We start from the raw sequence: 16,566 nt of genomic DNA on the forward strand, positions 1-16,566 counted from the left end.
CCGCCTTGAACAGGCGGTGATGTTGGATGGTAAAATCATGTTCAATAAATTAGTTATGAAATACAAAAGACACATACTGCAATAGATGCCCAGATATTCTGGCTTTGCCAGATGCGTCTCATCCAGTTGGTTCTGCGGTTACATAGATTGAACATAAATAACCCTAACCAGCATTTACATGGAGCGGCCCCATTGACTTCTTTTTCAATATCATCAGTTATCTTGTGTGCTGAATATATACAAGAGGAGTCGAGGCGCTACGGGTGTAATGATATGAAACGGGCACAATTGTACCCAGGAAGCGCAGAGCAAAAGCCTTCAAGTGTTTGGAAACGTGGTGGGGGGTGTTCCCGCGTCATTTCAATTTAACCCATGAAACCACACTCAATGCCCGCAAAGTGGGCACAATCAAGGGGCCAACTGTTCCAACACACGAAAAAAACACAAGTTCATTCCCGTGTTTTCACATGCAGATGAGCCCTTCCGAGCCGTGGCCTGCGGGCCGGCACCTTCAGATGGGGGGGTCAGGGAGGGCGCTCCAGTGAAAGGCTGCTCCCTGCCTGGCCCCCCATTCTTCCCACAAAACGCCCCTTTCCCAAACAAATCTTCCTTGATGCCTCGAACTACCGCCAAAGTTATGTAACCGATGGCGAGGACTCAAAAAGGGGGCCTTGGGCAGCCCTGCCTGTCAGCAGCTGTAGCATTAAAGAGTAAAGCTCTTGCCAAGAGGTTCACATTTCACGTTTGTTAATTATGAAAATGTCAAACCGCAGCGCTTCGAAGCCTCACCGTGAGCGAGGGCCCAGAAGTTAACTCACTTATCTGTTGGGTACCGTAATTGAGACTGCATTGGGATATATAGCTCGTCGTGCCCCGGAGAGGCACCGAGGCGTGTTATCAGACGTGTAGCGAGCTACACAGTGCAAAATGCTGACTAGAGTACACAAAAAAGCCGATTGTAACTGCACGAAAACAGCTGCCCTCAAACGGTGCCCGTGTGCCAACAGAAAAGCAGTTTTTTTAATTTTATTTTTTAAGCAAAACCAGAATTGTTTCTGTTTATATGTAACAGTTAAACCCAGCCTGTTCTATCGGGTCTCGTTTTCAAAGCTACCAAGTTTGGCAAAGAAACGAACTGGCCACAGATAAAGAAACTGTTTTGCTCAGACTCACACATTTTGTTCTGCCAACTTATCTCGTGCCCCCTTAAAGCATCACCCTCATCCGGGTCTTCTCTCTTCCTGGCATCCTAGCAGGTATCACCCCCACAGCCGAGAAGGAGGAGTTATACAAAATGCTTTTTTTCTATTCTTCAAAACGCTATTAACAGTGTGATGACCTCGCATTTCGGCCTGCACTCTGTTAACTGCATACATGTTGATTCGCGACAAACGGACGCGCCTTCCAAGCCAGAGTTCTGGGTGGATCCCGGGACTAAGGGTCAGGCAAGAGAAAAACAAGCAGGCCTGGAGCCTGGAGCGTTCCCCTGAGGCGCCTCTGAGAGGCGAGTCTTAAAGGGGAACCCTTTCTTCCATTTTCACTCCGTTAAAAGCTGGCTTTTTAGGTCTCGCCTGACCCAGCGCATGCGCTGGTCTGGCGAGACTTATTGAGAGGGCTCCAAAAAGTGCTACCAGGCCAGCCTAGAGCTACAGTGCATGTACACGGGGGCGCGCGCCGCGCTTTACCGCGATTACTTTGATGTTTGATCGCGATCACTTTCGCGGCCGTATGGCCGTTTGGCATAGCCAATAGGTCTCGCTTTTGGGACCTTATAAGTATTTAGTTATGCAACTGTTGCATGGCTAAACACTTATAAGGTCCCAAAGGCGAGACCTATTGGCTACGCCAATGCTTGTTACATCTGCCAGTCAACTGTTTAGAAGTAAACGTTGTAAAACGCACCCAACAAAGACCACTGATGCAATCCTGTGGGGCGCGGGTCAGAGACGAGACCTTACCCCATAGTATTATTCTATGCATTCAACGACGCAGCTCACGGACCAATTTATTTATAATGCAGACCAAGGCAATGTCAGACACGCTGAAGGTGAATCGTGGTCTTTTCAGATGTTCGTTGTATGTAACTGAGTTGCATTTAGGCACAAGGAGGCCGATTCGCACAGAAAAATCCCAGAAAGGACATACTTTATGCTGAACAGCTTAAACAACGTGAAAAAAGCAATACAAGCTGCAAGTTGGTATTCTCAGTCCCCTACTCATAACGATGAAACAGAAACTTCAAGTCCCAGAACCCTATGCACAGCTGGTAAAAAAAAAAGCCATATATCACACATGACTTGTGTACCACAGGCAGCTATGGCTCCTTGGACATGAGTCTTTCATGTTAGGCCTGCGTCTGCTATTTCATTGGCTTGATAATATGCTGCAGAGAATTCCAAAAGAAACCCAGGTTGACACCAGAACATGGGCTTCTATGGGAATTCTCAAGGGCCTGCGTCTGCTATTTTAACGGATCCAAATTCTCTCAAGGCAAGACACTGGTTAAGTGCAGCAAACCAAAGGATACTGGTTAACAGGTCACTCTGTCAACTGGTCTAGGCCCCGAATGCCCCATCCCTTTGTTAGTTATCAGCTGCGTTGACAGGGCAGGAGGAGTCCAGCTAGTCACCCCCACCTCCATTCTGGCTAAACTAGCATCCCGTCTATACATTGCGCCACTGCCAACAGGCCCGATTCAGGTGGGAGACTCCCGGGTTGTGAAGCCAAAAATGGTTTTATTTTGGCTGTCTCCCGCCCGGAATTGCTTTTCTTTCAATAGATGTCAATGGAAGAAATACTGTATCCCGATTCTTTTTTTTTTAACTCCCACTTTATCTTTCTAAAATGTTGGCATGCATGCGCCAGGTTCCCCACTAATCCAGGCAGATAGTGAACCCTGACTTTTTTCACTTCTCATCCGGTACATTCAACTTGTTCAGCTCACAAATGTGTTTAGCTGGATGGCAGCTGCTTTTCAACCAGGCTTGATGCAAGGCAGCTCAGCTTGATTACACACCCAGCAGTGACCTGCATGCACAACGTCATAAGTCTGAAATCTGGCAATGCAGCTTGTCTTAGGAAAATTAGTACGGCACCCAAGTAAACGATAAAAAAGAAAGGCACTCAAAACAAAGTTATATCTACATTTAGCGGGGTGTAATTACGTTAACTCTTCTAGTAGTGCATACTGGTCTGTATGTAACTGTTCCCCAGGTCCTTGCAACAACGGTTACACAATAGCAAACAAATATACAAATGCCACTATTTGTCTTTGTCAAGTGCAAGGAACTTTGGAGCAACACACTTTTAGTCGATTCATTGTGAAATGAACCTCTGTACTGCAGCTTGAAAGGAAACCAAAGGCTTGGAGCTGGGGGGGAGGGAGGGGGGGCAGGAGTGTGCATGAGTGACCATACCACAGGAGGGTGCATGAGTGACCGCACCAGAGCATTTGAAAGTTATCAGAAAGCTCGGAATGTTTTGAGTGCAAAAATCCCGGAGAACCACAGTCTTCAGTGGCCTACCTATCTCTGTTTTTTTAAATCCACACTGGCACAATCTACAAGGATAGTTGTGCCAGGTGCAAGTTTTCATACTTATTCCTGAAAAGTCATGTGAGGAAGGAGTCACGCCAGAAATGGGAATCAGATCTCCTGTGCAAATGCACATTTTTTTGTTGTTTTTCTACTCCACATGAAAAATAGTCTTGACCCATGCGGAAACCTCTTGTCTTACACCCCTTCAAAGTCTGGGGATGTTTAATTCCTTTTCTACCCAGAAAGGGCACTTAGGCCACTATTGTGCTGGATAAAACATTCAATCATTTCCAGGCTATAAACAGGAATTCTAGGAGTCTGTGAATGCCCCCAGCACATGTGTTTGAGGGCATTCCCAAACTTCCAAGGATAACTATGCCATGGGACACCCACATTCCCACCCAATGAGTTGGATTTATGGGAGCAGAGACCTCTGACCTTGTCACGGAGTCGAATTTTCTAACGCCTGCCGGGAATCCCTTTGTGAATTCCTGGCAGTCGTTCGTAAACTTACTTTTAAGTCCTTTTCCACATTTGTGTATAGGCCCTATGGATGTAAATGTATCTTATATGGATATGCTGAAAATCTGAAATGAATCTGTGGCCTACAATGAACAAAAGCTGCTAAACAGGCACTGCTCGAACAGGTACACCGAGTGACCATCATGGACAAAGGCCTTGGTGCCTTCTAGTCACCTAACATAACATGTGATGCCTCTGCCTGTGCACGGTCAGCAGCCACTCTCTGTGCAGGCCATTCCACCAACACGGTCATGTTTAACAGGCAAATAACCAGGCTACGCTGGGAAGTGAATGCTAGAAATCAACAGGGCCTTGATAGAGAAAATCTGAGGACCAGTGACTAGCAAAGCTGATGTGATCTCAGCCAATGACAGCTTGAAGGATAAACTTTGAATGTTTCTCAACCAACGCCATATGGACCAACATAGAGGCTGGTGCCCAGGGGCTTCCTCTTGTTTTTGGACCACTGCATTTAAACTTTAACTGCACCATTCACCTATTTTTATAAAGCGCTCTAACATCCTCTTGGATCACGTGCTCACTATAGAAAAATGTACATAAATAAATGCATGCATTGGCGCATATCAATAGGAGTTACTTGTCTGCCTCGTAGCTTAGATAATGTGACTAGCCTTCGAATTTTTTTTTAGACTTTTGCTAGGTTAGTTAAGAAACAGGGATTAAAGAAACCATAAATGAGACAACTAATAATGGTTAACCAAATCAAACTACAACTCTTCCTAGTTGAAAGGTTAGTAGAAGAGAAATGTTCGCTTTTACTGCGCCATACTTGAGATAGCTCGAAGGCAGGGTGGTGACTGGGAGTGTGTGACAAGCACTCTGTGGGAAAGAAATCTGTTGAAAGGATATAACAGGATCACAGGCGTAAAGTTTGAAGGGTAACTTCAGTAAGCACACACCGCCAACTCTGCTTCTCCGATGTCCAAAGCAGGTCACTTGTAGCCATCTAATGAAAAGCAAACATTGGCAAAGCCAAAAGGTCTGGGGTTGGCTTCCAGCCTTTTGAATCTGTCAGTGTCTTTTTTTTGGGGTTGTCATGGTTTTTGTAAAAAAAAATATATTTTGGGGGGAGCTGCTCGGCCCCACTGCCGATATAAAAAAAATAATTGGTTAACGGCAAAATATTATTTTTGCTTTCAAAAAGCACATGTTGCCATAATAGCCCATGGCCCTGAAGGAAACTACTTTGTGTGTGGATATGCTGCTCGTGAAGCGCAGAATACCAATACTCACAGGTAAATGATGTATGCTGTAGCGTGTGAAAGGAAAATGTGAATGACACAACAGATCAATAGATGAAGAGGGCTGGCTGAAAGCTCCTAGAAGCAGGACCACTGGAAGTATGAAGCAGGGGAAGACCAAATTATGTGGCAGGGTAGACTAAATTATGTAGTAAGAAAAAGCAAATTATGCGGCATAATGTGAAACATTTTTTGATAGTATTACTTGTCATTTTTACAAATTGTAATGCTGTTTGGGCAAAGATCTCACCTCATTAGTACCAGTTTAACAACCAAAAACATACATGAGCAACTGAAAGATGAACACTTAACTGTTGCAAAGTGTATTCCAACACACGTGAACACATATCACCACATTTTTTTAAACTTTTGATCCATTTGAACAAGAAACACATTTTTTGTTGTTCAAATCTGCAGATTATACAGCAGATGATGGATTATGTGGAAAATGTGGCAAATCCTTAATTATGTAAAAAAAGATGTGGCCGCAAAATTGCATGATTCCAATGTCCCTGCATACAAGTATATCACTATATGACTGTAGCAATTCAAAAGGTCTTGGCTACTGTCATAACTAAACAAACAACAAATACAGAATGCCACCCTAATCTGCCCCACCCCATCACAATCACATTTGGCAGGACATAACCCCACAGGGTCATTCAATTTTCTTTTATCCCACAGTAAACTAGAAATTCAGACCTTTAGCGAAAATATAATCCAGATATAGTTGTGCCACAGTTAACAATTAGATTAGGCTACAAGAGCAACTATTAGACCCATGGGAACCTGGGTATACAATAAAATCATGCAACAAACGTTTGTATGGGTATCTTATTTGGAGGAATATTATCGGTCAATCTGGACAAACAAACCTCATGAATATTTACGAGTGCCAGACCCAATTGGTTCTGGCAAATTAATGAAATAAAACAATAATAACAGCACAATGAACATCACTTTTAAGAGGAAAGATAATCTCTCCTCACTCAACATCCTGTGATTCTGGGCAAATTACTTGATCTACCACATGAATGTGTCTGTCTGTAATGCAACTGGTGCTCATGTAAGGTGCTCTGATACTTAGTACCTTCGGTCGAGTTTGCGATATATAAACCCCCCCCCAAAAAAAATATATAGTAGTGAAACCAGAAGCATCCAGTAATAAGCATTTGCAATGCAATGGGTCTCGCATTTACGCAAGTTTAAGCTATTGGCATTGTAAAATGACAATGCCTTTTATTTATGTTTTAAAAACGAAAACAAAAATAAAAGGCATTGGTATTTGCAATGTCAATAGCTCAAAACTCGCGTAAATGCGAGACCTATTGCATTGCAAATGCTTGTTAGATTAGTGAGTAGAAACGCTCCCTTTCGGCCCGCGAGGCAAATTAATTAAATAAACAAGCACAGTCGCTAAAGTGAATGCGGACCGCGCTGCAAATTAAAAAAAAAATTGTGCTTACCGACTTATAAAAGAGATCGTGTAATGCCCACAAGTAAAAGATCCCATCCTCATGGGAGGTAACAAATGGCGACAGGGCGGTAACAAGGAGGGACTAACAAGCCTCATTATCAATCGGAAGCCAGCATTTACCAAGGACAATGACACCAGCCAATCAAAAATATGGGCGGAGAGAGGCGAGGCTTCCATAGCATCCTCGACTACTGCATGCCTCGCCGCTAGGCTAGACCTGAAAATGACCGGCCTGCCCCAAAACACAAACAAGCATTGGCATAGCCAATAGGTCTCACCTTTGGGTCCTTATAAGTGTACAGCCAGTGCTCTCGGCTTTGCCAATGTTTTTTAACTGTGTTATAGAGCATTGTGGCTGCTGTGCAGCATGTTGAAAAGTTATTTAAGTATTTTTGTTACCTTGTATATAGCCAAGAAGATATTATGTACAACTGAATGACCCAATTAAAAAAAGAATGAACATAAAAAATGTCTTGTAATTTTTTTGTCGTTGCAATGCTAGCGACTTCTTCCTTTCTTGGTTGTTCTAAAGTTGAGCTGGTGCTTAGTGATGTTGAGGTGGTGTTGAGTGATGCTATTGTGGTGCTTAGTGACGCTGTCGTGGTTGTGGGGCATGGTGAGGTGGTGGTTTTGCGGTGGTGCTGAGTTCTGTTTAACTGGTGTTGTTTTGAGGAGATGCTTGTTTGATTCTGTAGGTGATGTTGCGCTGTAGGGTATCTTTTTTAAGAGATTGTATAAATTACGTAATACATCATTTAAGCACCGCAAGGCAAGCTCAAAAGAAAGCACTGCTGGATGTTTTCCAGCTTTGTCTATGTTGTGTAATGTGTGGGAAGGGTGGGAATAATGTTGACCTAAAAAGAATGTCTATTGCTTAATGAATATGTAATAATTTACCTGTGTTATGATGATCAGCTGTGCGCTGCACAGGGTTTGGGAAGCTGGGAGGGTCTCTGCACATAGAGCGCCAATGGCCGTGTCGGCGGTTTGCAAACAACCTAAAAACATGCAGCCCAGGGATTTCTGACCTGCAAGGCATACAGTCAACCACATGAAGCTAAAAATAGAATGGGCCAGGCTCCCACTACCAACACATGCATTGGTGGAATCGATTACGTAATTAAAAACAAAACAGTAAAAAACTGCACGTGAGAGACTTTGTAAAGTTGCTATAGAACTGATTTCTTAAAAAATAGTAATATAAACAATACCACAATGAAAGTACAACTTTCAAACTATACATCCGAAAGTTCGAGGTAACGAACAGGGCAGAGGTGCCCCTCTGCCCGGGGTGCCCTGTTAGTAGTAGTTACCTTGTTCGTGACGGTGGGACCCTGCTCCTTCAGGCCACACTCCCCCGGGAGGTGCTGTAGGAAGAGCGGCAGGAGAAGCAGCAGCATAGAGGCCCAGTTGCTCCTGGGGCAGAGAGAACCCATTACTGCGGGAGCCCGAGGAAGCGGCGGACACCAGCACCTCCGAACGAAGGCTACAGGACGAAGAGGAGGCGGTGAACATCTGAGAGCAGCACCCCACGCATGCTCTCGAATTGTACAAAGGACAGCTTCCCACGTCCCGCGAGTGGTATGTGATGTGCGTGCACTGTAAAGGTGCCTGCGAGTGGTGCGCGCGTGCTGCAAGGAAGAAAAAAACAAGGAATGCAGCTGCCACCCTGCGCGCCGCTGCTCGCTCCCGCAAGCAAAACGCTGTGGGAGTGAACCTTTGCTAAAGAGGTGGGACATGCGCACGCCTTTAGCCATTTTCAGGCTACGATAACGAAATGACACAGGCAACAACCAACCCAATGCGTGGGGTAAGTCAAACCCAGAAAGAAGTTTAGAGTGCTTACAAGAAGCCTCGCAGAGCAGCGCATGCGCGCTGTCTCAGGCTCGGCCTAAAAAAAGTTTACCTAAAAGTGCGACGAGACCCGAGTGTCAAAGCTGCAACATCAATAATATACATGAAAATAACAAATGCTTGAGATTTTTGTTTAGTAATAGACAACTTCCGAGAAAGTTTTGATAGATCTTGTGGAAAAACAGACACAAACAACTGTTTGTCAGTTAAAATGATCGGTCAATGGCGTTTCAACCCCATAAACGGCAAACAGGTCTCATCTGGACTTAAAATTGCATGGACATCCTGAATGCCAGACGGTATGGACGTGACATGCAAAAGGTGTGTATGGTCACCATTGAAAAAAGTGAAGGGTATAGTACCTTACTCGCTGTAGGACATAGGGGTAGGTGATGAAGTCCAGCCCCGAGCATGAGCTGTCGTTGGCTCCTGGTGCCAGTATTAGGGGCAGAATAAAGGAAACGAATAGAGCCATCATCCAATGTGCTAAAGGGGATGGAGCATGAGGAAGAAAATCCTTCCTTATGAAAGTGTTGTTACACAAAAAAGGGGATAGCCATCAGACGGATCACCGCTACCTGCGTGAGGAAGTATCCTCACTCCCCCACTATTCTTTTGCCCTGGATACTTCAGGCAGTGTCAGCAAGCCGCCCAGGCATTTCCTGGTTTTGTTTAACAACACTTTCATAAGGAATGAGCCAACGACAGCTCCTGCTCGGGCTGTAATTTACCATCTACTCCTATGTCCTACAGAGAGGAAGGTACTATACCCCTCACTATTTTCAATGGTGAGCACACACCTTTTGCATGTCACGCCCATACCTTCTGTCATTCAGGATGCCCATGCAATTCTGAGTCCTGATGACACCCCTTTTCCCTTTCGGGGGTCGAAAAGTTATCGTCTGATCACTGTAACAGACACACAGTTGTTTGTGTCTATTTTTCTACAAGACCTATACAAACATGTGGGAAGGTGTCTGTTACTAAAGAAAAGCCTCACACATGTGTTGTTTTCATGTATATTATTCATGGTGCAGCTTTGACATTGAGGGACACATAGCACTTTTTCCGTTTTATTAATTATTTTTGTGTTTTGGGGGAAGTCCCATTCTTATTACTGGATGCTTGTGGTTTCACTGCTATATATATATATATATATATATAAACGAATTTGCTATTAAAAGTGGTGTTCGTTGTGCTTTTATTATTGTTTTGTTTCGTTAAATATGCCAGAACCAATTGGGTCTGGCACGTATTGTGAATGTTCTTGAGAGTTGTTTGCCCAAATTGACCGTTAACATTCTTTCAAATAAGATGCCTATACGGACCATTGTTACATGAGATCATTGTATACCCAGGTTTCCATGGGTCTAAGGTTTGCCTAATCTAATTGTTTACTGTGGCTCAACTATATACGACCCATTGTTGCACGATATTACAGTTAACAATTAGGCCGCTTGATAACTCTTCTAACTCCCTCCCCCTGGGGATTTGGGAGTTTTTTTAGGCTCCTCTTATCCACATGGTCTTTCCTTACAGGCAGGGCCGCTGGAATGATGCCGCATTGGAGGATAATGTGGTATTATACAGTATGGCTTACAAAATGATGTGGTAAGAAAAAACGAATTATGTGACACAATCTGTAGCAGTATTAATTTGTTATTTTTTTCATTCCCACGACTGTTAATCTTCCCTGGTCAAAGTTGTATCTCATTAGTGCCAATATAACACCTGAATAGAAAAATAGCAACTGAAAGGCGGCTGGTTAAGCTGTGTTAGGGAGCAGCCACTACCCGGAAATGTGTGTTGCACGTTTTGTTTAATAACGTTTGCAGTAGGAATATTTTTCTTGCGAAGTCTGCAATGAGGAGTGGCAAGCAATGCACATCCATGATCATGCAGGAAACAAAGGGGCCGAGAATTGCATAATCCCAGTGGCTGTGCTTATAGACAGCAACTGCAATCTGCCAGTACCTTTCCCTAGCAGAACCCAACACGCAGGTGCCCCACCCTATTGTGACCCATCTTAATTGTATCTGCCCCCAGTTATCCGAACGATGACCACGCCCCTCCTGGAACACGCTCCAATTCCTCGGGAGACAACACAATTCACTCCTTTTCTCCCTTCACCTTGGTAGTCCCATGGCCCAATAATGTCTTCACTCCGTCTACGAAGGGCCCTCCTCGGCACACAAGAAGTTGTCTGAGGGGCCTGTCTGGGGTGAGCGGGCTGGAGGGGATCCCGGACGTCCAGGATCACAGCAGTGTCACCAACCAATCACGAGCCACCCCAACCAAACTAGAACCTTCTTCAGCACATCGCTGGCGTACCCCAGCACCAAAACAAGCCCGCACCAACTGGCCACTGGTAATTTCGGAGCCCATTCACAGCACAGCAAGGCACCACAGCGGTTACCATCACCGTGCAGCAGCCCTCCATACCGCCTACTATACAGTATACTCATATATGCTATAAATAAGAAACATGGGGCCCAATCATTTTTTATATAGAACAAGTGTACTAAGGCCATATAGTCCACCATTTACTGCTACAGTACCACGGTCACATTCTTTGTTACTGCCAGAATACCACCACGGTAATGTGAAACACACTACTTTATTTTATTTAATGCGATTTTATATAGCGCGAACATTACCCAAAGGCGTCAGAGCGCTTTACAAAAGAACCAATTGCGTTACATAAGGACTTTGGATTACATGAGTTACATAGGATATACAAACAGAAAAAATTGCAAATGTACAGGTTGTAAAGGCACTCAAGGAAGAGATACAAACAGAAGAGAAAATAATTTTTTTTGCAAATGTACAAGTTGTAAAGTCACACAAGGAAGAGATACAAACAGATAAACTCTAAAATCACATAGGAGTGGTAGTAAGTACAAAGGTCTACTACATATACTAGCGATTAGAGTTCTAAATATACAAATAGTAAAATCACTCAGGATTACATTTTAACAGCGATTACGCTTGGACAATTATATATTACATATTTACATATATATATATTTATAAGTTACAGAAGCATAGCTCAGGCATAGGAAAAAAAGCAGGCAAGGGGAGAGAAATTCAGGGGAGAGAGGAAAGGACTAGGGGAGATAGAAAGAGAGTGAGGGAGGGAAGAGGTAGGGGAGGGGGTTATGAGAGATCGGATTAGTTAATAGACTCTACTTAATAGACCGCACATTACAACTATTGTTTTATTATGTGTAGCTAACTCTGTGCTCCGGTGTCAGTTAGATATTACATGGTACATGAAAAAAACTGTGTAGCATATAACCTTTATGCACATTGCGAGGCAGTGATGCGCTATTTATTTCGGTTGGAGAGGGAAGGGAGGGCTTTCATGACGACCCACTCAAGGCACTACCTTTCGTGAGGCACAGCGCCTCCACTCACTATATAATGGCAAAAAATTGCATATTGCAGTTAGCATTCCAAAAATACACCCATACAATCTGTTACGGTACTGCACATTAAGGTTTGTGTATACAACACATGTATTTGATACCTTGCACATAGCACAATATGTAACACGAGCGGTACATGAGAACTTGTTCCAACTAACGATACTCTGAACATTAGCCGCAGGCTATAAACAGGCATGACATAACACACACGACGGCAGATAAAATCAAGCGACACACATTTAAACGGATCTGTTAACCACTACCACATGTAAGGTACAGAATCCGCGCCCCACTCACCTGTCCCAGAAATACGCAACTCGCACAACTCCAGAAAAGTATGCGCTCAAGCCTCAGCTGCAGTGCCGTGCCCCTGCTCAGTGACACACCCCTCACCGCCGTAAAACCACGCCCCTCGCTGCCCTCCCTCTGTGGTCATGCCCACAGTAAGGCGGGGCGAACAGACGTCACCACTTTGGGTGGCGCGCGTGTTGTCGCGATTGTACCGGATTGGCGCTAACACTGCGGTTACACCGACATGCAAAAGGGGGCCCTCGTTGCCAGGGAACACCCCGTTCTTAGGCCCCCCGCCATGTTTTGATTATGAGATAAAGCTGTACACAGGCGTCCAACCCTGTTTGCGCTGAAAGGGCTTCTGCGCCCCTTCGTGTTTCTTAGCCAGTGCTGCTGACGCTTCCACGACACACAGTTTTCTTATCTGATATGTACAGGACTGCGTGGAGACGGGGCCCCAATGACAACCCTACTTCACAGCTCATTCAGAGGCCGAAGCGAATGAAAATATGGTAACTGTGACCCTGAGTTCTATGGGGCAAGGTCGTTGAGTTTCACAGCCAGGGCCAGAGACCAGCCTGAAAAGAACAAAATATTCTGCACCTTTGTTTTTGGTATAACCTCCACACTTAAAATGAAAAATAAATGCAACTTAAAGTAATCAGTGAAAAATGCATTCTTTATGTTACGAAAGTTCAGTTGGTTCATGGAATCTTTGCAGACGTCTGTGTGTGTGTAACCGGACAGGTACAGAACTGAATTCTGCACTAAGCACAGTGATATAGTGACCTCTATAGTGCTAAAAGGTCCCAGCCTGGGAGTCAATGTAGAACTGTGAATATGCACGTTGTTTTAAAACGAAATGTTATTATTATATCTTAGTGTATAAGATTAGAAAAAGCAAGCACTGAAATATATATATTTAGTATTAACCAATCAGACTGCACCCAGTGCACACCTTTTTAGATGGAAGCCTTGTCTGGTTGCAAACAACATCTTGTGGACATTTGGGAAAGTTCCCTGGGAAAGCATTCCACCCATTGCCACCAATGGCTTTGTGGATTGTACCTCACATTTGCATGCAAAGTCAGAGGTCACTTGTCAGTCTCTGTATTCCAGGGAGCTTGGTGTTTACTTTTCTTTCTCTGACTTCAAAGTGAGAGGATTTATGTCACAATCATGCTGGCTACTTGGGGTGTGATGTACAATGTAATTTTTTCTAGCACAAAACCAAATTTAAATGAACTGTGTACATATTTCAGAAAAAGGAAAGCACAAATGAAGCACATTTTTGGGTAATTCTGAATTATGGTGGAAACAAATATTTTAATATGATCAAAACAAGTCAATACACTAGGTGATGACATTTCCACACATTATTGTTTGTGTGCTGTATCCTTTTATCAGTAAAACTATATGTCTGAGCAAATGTAATGGTGATTTCAATTGAAAATGTTTTGTCTGTTATGGCCGTGTGCTACCACACCATGGCTATTCCACTTTACCCCACTCCATTCTACTCTACACCACTCCACGACATTGCATTTGATTCTGCACCACTCTACACTACGCCACTCCACAGTGCATCACTGCATTATGCTCTGCATGACTCCACACTACGTCACTGCACTCTACTCTGCACCACTCCCCTCTATGACGCTTCTCTCAACGCCTATCTACTCTACTCTATGCCAATGCACTCTACCCCATAGTACTCTACTCTGCACCAATGTACTCTACGACACTGTACTCTATGCGACTGCACTCTATGCCACTTCGTTCTACTCTGAAACAATGTACTCTGCACCACTTTGTTCCACTGTGCACAATTCAACTCTACGCCACTGCAATCTACCCTGTGCCACTGCATTCTACACCACTCTACACCGTGGCACTCTACGCCAATGCACTATACACCACTTTACTCAAAATAAATATATTCTACGCCACTGCACTCTACGCCAATCTGGCCGGAAGTAGCAGAGGTCCCTTAAAACCCTGGCGGTTTTGCGCAGAGTTAAGCAGTATACCCATGCCACTTTCCTCTCACCCCTTCCCTTCCATCCCTCTCTCCTCTCCTCACCCAACCCCGGATCCCTCTCTAACTTTGCAGGCCATTTTCTTTCACCCCTTTTTACAACTTCTGAACTCTCCCCATTCAACCTCTCACTTCACCCTTAATCACCTCTTGCCATTCTGGCTTTTCACTGCTCTCATCTGTAACAGTCTCTCGCATTTATCTCATGGCCTCTCTGGCCCCGTCACCTCCTGTGCCCAGGGCTGGACTGACCGTAGCGGGCACCGGGCATTTCTCCAGTGGGCCGCCAGGGTGGGGGCCGGTTTTGTTACAGGGCCGTTTTTGCAGCATAGCAGCAGTATCGGCCCTGTAACAAAAACAGCCGAAACCGGCCGTAGCAAACAGCTCGGCCGCATCCCCCAGCCCCCTGGGGGACCAGCCGAGCACTTTGCCAGGGCCGGTTTCGGTTCCCAGTCCGGCCCTGCCTGTGCCCCCTCAGCACTTCTCATTCACCTCAAGTCTCTCCATTCAAATTTTTGTCTATTTGTACCTTACACCTTTCCAGTCCCCCCATTCATCTTTCACATCTCCCCTTTGTTCTTCCACACCTTCTTGAACCAATGTCCCTCTCCCCTGTTACTTCAGCACCAGTGCCTAATTTGAGCAGGTGGTTTCCGGTGCTCCGCACTGGCACCTAATTGTGCACACTGGCACTATGACAGTCTTTCACATGTTGACGCTGTCTGTGTAATTTAGAGATGAGCAGAACTGCTGTTTATTAATTCAATATACATTAAAAACGATAAACTCCTGACACCCATGCCATTCTTATAGCTTTAGGGGCTTGAAATAGTCTGAATAGTCACACTTGTACAATTGTTATGGTTGGTAAGGCAATGGGTGGGTGGTTAAAGTTGCAGTGGCCTACTGTTGAGGGCCCATGCCACATGTTTTATTACAAATTAATCACTGCTCAGCACCCACCCCAGAACTCCCTCTCTTCCCCCATCACTGCTGTCCCTCACCAATGTCTCATCAAATTATCTTTTTAGGTCACAGATCATCTCTCAGCTATCTTCTCTCACAGTTTTACAGAAGCCCTCAACTTTGGCTCACACTCACTTCTTGCATGTCCACACTTCCCTTCGGCACTTCACATTTCTCCTCATCCCTGACCTCTTCAATCAAATTCTTTCACTCCCTTGCTGTCCTCTCTCATCACCAAACATACGGGTCGGACCCATATGCTCCTCTCGGCCTGTGCCACTCTGCCTATTGTTCCCTAATTCAGGAAGGCATGAATTGTCTGTCTCGCTGTTTTGGTGCAGGCCACGCAGTTATGGAACTTGCATTCTCCTTTGCTTCGCTCCACCAAGAATCTATTATACGTAAGGAAGATATAAAACCTGGCTCTATGCTCGGTAGGTTACCCCATTTGGCTGGTTCTCCTTCCCCTTCTGTGTGTTTCTCATTTTCCTTCAGGCTTCAGATGGTTATTAGCCCCGGACACCTTTTGGTAACTGTAGCACACTACAAATGTAAATAATAATGGGCAGAAGCAGGGAAGCCACTTGACCTGAACTTCAGCGGGGGCTAACACTCCCAGCCTGGGCTGGCCATAGCACTGGTTGCACAGGGTGCAACAGTCTTTTTTTGGTGCCCCTCCCGTTTCCTCCTTATCCATGAATTCCGTCACTACCATTCACCAACAATTCACCTCAACTCTCTAAAGCACCTTTCTGACAAACATATCATTTTTTAATAGTGCTACTCATAGTTTACTCACACTCAGTTCTGTTATCTGCATGGTATGTGTTCTTTGTGGCAGGCACATTAACCCTCTGCGCTGTGTGGGTGGCAGGAGTGCCCATGTGAGTGCACGGTGAGCAATGCAACAGTGTGAGAGTAGGGTAAGAGGAGTGATTGCAGGGTGAGTGAGGTGACCATATGAATTTGGGTGCGGATGTAAGTGCAGAGTGGGACGAATGAATGCATGGTTAGTGATGGGCTTATTTGACTGAGATTACAGATGGAGCAGTGAAGGGGACAGGTGAGTGAAGTGTCACATGAGGGCAGGGTGAGAAGTGGGCTCATGTGACTGCACGGTGAGGTACAGTGTGAACAGCGCAAGAGCATTGTGAGTGCAGGGTGAGCGGACGAATGGTGTGAGTCCATGGTG

At 44.8% G+C, this 16,566-nt stretch overlaps 1 protein-coding gene across 2 annotated transcripts in view; it reads right to left on the bottom strand.

Moving 5' to 3' along the window:
* The window catches only part of CDC42EP2 (CDC42 effector protein 2), a 99,998-nt gene extending 87,497 nt beyond the window's left edge, over nt 1-12,501 (bottom strand). The window contains exon 1 of one of the 2 annotated variants that reach the window (XM_085625749.1): nt 12,377-12,501. The gene's annotated coding sequence lies outside the window, so the exon portion shown is untranslated. Of the gene's footprint in view, nt 1-1,173; nt 1,266-12,376 lie in introns of those variants that run through there. The other variant, XM_085625753.1, reaches the window with a different exon arrangement.
* Between the last annotated feature and the right edge of the window lie 4,065 nt (nt 12,502-16,566).

The sequence above is a fragment of the Triturus cristatus genome, chromosome 9, assembly GCF_964204655.1.
Source record: "Triturus cristatus chromosome 9, aTriCri1.1, whole genome shotgun sequence".
Classification (NCBI taxonomy): domain Eukaryota; kingdom Metazoa; phylum Chordata; class Amphibia; order Caudata; family Salamandridae; genus Triturus; species Triturus cristatus.